Below are 4,701 nucleotides of genomic sequence, written 5' to 3' on the forward strand. Positions count from 1 at the left end.
ATAATTACTTTGAATGTAAATGGATTAAATGCTCCCACCAAAAGACACAGACTAGCTGAATGGATACAAAACAAAGACCTGTCTACAAGAGAACCACTTCAGACCTGGAGACACATACAGACTGAAAGTGAGGGGATGGAAAAAGATATTTCATGCAAATGGAAATCAAAAGAAAGCTGGAGTAGGAATTCTCATATCAGACAAAATAGACTTTAAAATAAAGACTATTACAAGAGACAAAGAAGGACACTATATAATGATCAAGAGATCGATCCAAGAGGAAGGTATAACAACTGTAAATATCTATGCACCCAACATAGGAGCACCTCAATAAATAAGGCAAATACTAACAGCCATAAAAGGGGAAATCGACAGCAACACAATCATAGTAGGGGACTTTAACACCCCACTTTCACCAATGGACAAATCATCCAAAATGAAAATAAATAAGGAAACACAAGCTTTAAATGATACATTAAACAAGATGGACTTAACTGATATTTATAGGACATTCCACCCAAAAACAACAGAATACACATTTTTCTCAAGTGCTCATGGAACATTCTCCAGGATAGATCATATCTTGGGTCACAAATCAAGCCTTGGTAAATTTAAGAAAATTGAAATTGTATCAAGTATCTTTCCCGACCACAATGCTATGAGACTAGATATCAAGTACAGGAAAATATGTGTAAAAAATACAAACACATGGGGGCTACACAATACACTACTTAATAACGAAGTGATCACTGAAGAAATCAAAGGGGAAATCCAAAAATACCTAGAAACAAATGACAATGGAGATACGACGACCCAAAACCTATGGGACGCAGCCAAAGCAGTGCTAAGAGGGAAGTTTATAGCAATACAAGCCTACCTCAAGAAACAGGAAACATCTCGAAGAAACAACCTAACCTTGCACCTAAAGCAATTAGAGAAAAAAGAACGAAAAAACCCCAAAGCTAGCAGAAGGAAAGAAATCATAAAGATCAGGTCAGAAATAAATGAAAAAGAAATGAAGGAAACAATAGCAAAAATCAATGAAACTAAAAGCTGGTTCTTCAAGAAGATAAACAAAATTGATAAACCATTAGCCAGACTCATCAAGAGAAAAAGGGAGAAGACTCAAATCAATAGAATTAGAAATGAAAAAGGAGAAGTAACCACTGACACTGCAGAAATACAAAAGATCATGAGAGATTACTACAAGCAACTCTATGCCAATAAAATGGACAACCTGGAAGAAATGGACAGATTCTTAGAAATGCACAACCTGCCGAGACTGAACCAGGAAGAAATAGAAAATATGAACAGACCAATCACAAGCACTGAAATTGAAACTGTGATTAAAAACCTTCCAACAAACAAAAGCCCAGGACCAGATGGCTTCACAGGTGAATTCTATCAAACATTTAGAGAAGAGATAACACCTATCCTTCTCAAACTCTTCCAAAATATTGCAGAGGGAGGAACACTCCCAAACTCATTCTACGAGGCAACCATCACCCTGATACCAAAACCAGACAAAGATGTCACAAAGAAAGAAAACTACAGGCCAATATCACTGACGAACATAGATGAAAAAATTCTCAACAAAATACTAGCAAACAGAATCCAACAGCACATTAAAAGGATCATACAACATGATCAAGTGCGGTTTATCCCAGGATTGCAAGGATTCTTCAATATACGCAAATCAATCAATGTGATACACCATATTAACAAATTGAAGGAGAAAAACCATATGATCATCTCAATAGATGCAGAGAGAGCTTTTGACAAAATTCAACACCCATTTATGATAAAAGCCCTGTAGAAAGTAGGCATAGAGGGAACTTTCCTCAACATAATAAAGGCCTTATGTGACAAACCCACAGCCAACATTGTCCTCAATGGTGAAAAACTGAAACCATTTCCACTAAGATCAGGAACAAGACAAGGTTGCCCACTCTCACCACTGTTATTCAACATAGTTTTGGAAGTGTTAGCCAGAGCAATCAGAGAAGAAAAAGAAATAAAAGGAATCCAAATCGGAAAAGAAGAAGTAAAGCTGTCACTGTTTTCAGATGACATGATACTCTCCATAGAGAATCCTAAAGATGCTACCAGAAAACTCCTAGAGCTAATCAATGAATTTGGTAAAGTAGCAAGATACAAAATTAATGCACAGAAATCTCTTGCATTTCTATACACTAATGACAAAAAATCTGAAAGTGAAATTAAGAAAACACTCCCGTTTACCATTGCAACAAAAAGAATAAAATATCTAGGAATAAACCTACCTAAGGAGACAAAAGACCTGTATGCAGAAAATTATAGGACACTGATGAAAGAAATTAAAGATGATACAAATAGATGGAGAGATATACCATGTTCCTGGATTGGAAGAATCAACATTGTGAAAATGACTCTACTACCCAAAGCAATCTACAGATTCAATGCAATCCCTATCAAACTACCACTGGCATTTTTCACAGAACTAGAACAAAAACTTTCACAATTTGTATGGAAACACAAAAGACCCCGAATAGCCAAAGCAATCTTGAGAACGAAGAATGGAGCTGGGGGAATCAAGCTCCCTGACTTCAGACTATATTACAAAGCTACAGTAATCAAGACAGTTTGGTACTGGCACAAAAACAGAAATATAGATCAATGGAACAGGATAGAAAGCCCAGAGGTAAACCCACGCACATATGGTCACCTTATCTTTGATAAAGGAGGCAAGCATATACAGTGGAGAAAAGACAGCCTCTTCAATAAGTGGTGCTGGGAAAATTGGGCAGATACATGTAAAAGTATGAAATTAGAACACTCCCTGACACCATGCACAAAAATAAACTCAAAATGGATTAAAGACCTAAGTGTAAGGCCAGACACTATCAAACTCTTAGAGGAAAACATAGGCAGAACACTCTATGACATACATCACAGCAAGATTCTTTTTGACCCAGCTCCCAGCGAAATCGAAATAAGAACACAAATAAACAAATGGGACCTAATGAAACTTAAAAGCTTTTGCACAGCAAAGGAAACCATAAACAAGTCCAAAAGACAACCATCAGAATGGGAGAAAATATTTGCAAATGAAACAACTGACAAAGGATTAATCTCCAAGTTTTACAAGTAGCTCATGCAGCTCAATAACAAAAAAACGAACAACCCAATCCAAAAATGGACAGAAGACCTAAATAGACATTTCTCCGAAGAAGGTATACAGATTGCCAACAGACACATGAAAGAATGATCAACATCATTAATCATTAGAGAAATTCAAATCAAAACTACAATGAGATATCATCTCACACCGGTCAGAATGGCCATCATCAAAAAATCTAGAAACAATAAATGTTGGAGAGGGTGTGGAGGAAAGGGAACACTCTTGCACTGCTGGTGGGAATGTAACTTGATACAGCCACTATGGAGAACAGTATGGAGGTTCCTTAAAAAACTAGAAATAGAACTACCATACGACCCAGCAATCCCACTACTGGGCATATACCCTGAGAAAACCATAGTTCAAAAAGAGTCATGTACCAAAATATTCATTGCAGCTCTATTTACAATAGCCAGGAGATGGAAGCAACCTAAATGTCCATCGACAGATGAATGGATAAGGAAGGTGTGGCACATATATACAATGGAATATTACTCAGCCATAAAAAAATGAAATGGAGGTATTTGTAATGAGGTGGATGGAGTTAGAGTCTGTCATACAGAGTGAAGTAAGTCAGAAAGAGAAAAACAAATACAGTATGCTAACACATATATACGGAATCTAAGGGGAAAAAAAGGCCATGAAGAACCTAGTGGCAAGACGGGAATAACGACACAGACCTACTAGAGAATGGACTTGAGTATATGGAGAGGGGGTGGGGTGAGTTGTGACAGGGTGAGAGAGTGTCATGGACATATATACACTAACAAATGTAAAATAGATAGCTAGTGGGAAGCAGCCGCATAGCACAGGGAGATCAGCTCGGTGCTTTGTGACCACCTAGAGGGGTGGGATGGGGAGGGTGGGAGGGCGGGAGATGCAAGAGGGAAGAGATATGGGAACATATTGTATATGTATAACTGATTCACTTTGTTATAAAGCAGAAGCTAACACACCATTGTAAGGCAGTTATACTTCAATAAAGATGTTAAAAAAAAAAAGTTAACCCTTAAAAAAAATAATAATAATAATAATAAGTACACAAGTCTCCTTACATCTATTGTCTTATGTGTACAAGATGGGATTTGTCATTTTCCCACATTTACTGATGAGGCTTGCATATGTTTATTAGCATGTGCACATTTAGATACCTATTAACTTGCACGAATGACAGAGCTGGAAATGTAGAAATTTCTCTTCCAAAATTCATGTCCACTGTGATAGATACACTGACAGCCAACCTTACTGGGCTGTTGAGAGGATTATGTGAGATAACTAGTTTAAAGCACTTATCACTGTGCCTGATATATAAATTCCATTAGTAAATGACAGCCACCATTATATAATTTAATTTTACTCTTCTCTCAGTATTTCATAGTTACCAGCATACTGTCTTTTCATGGCTATTATTAAGCATTAATTAAATGGATAAATAAAAAATTAATAATCTAGCATTAATGTATGGTGATACATTTTTAACCTTGTACTTTTCCTTTTTTATGTAATGTTCTTACTATAAACATTAAAGCTCCTTTTTGTATAGG

Source organism: Balaenoptera borealis, assembly GCF_965194805.1.
Source record: "Balaenoptera borealis genome assembly, chromosome: 20".
Classification (NCBI taxonomy): Eukaryota; Metazoa; Chordata; class Mammalia; order Artiodactyla; family Balaenopteridae; genus Balaenoptera; species Balaenoptera borealis.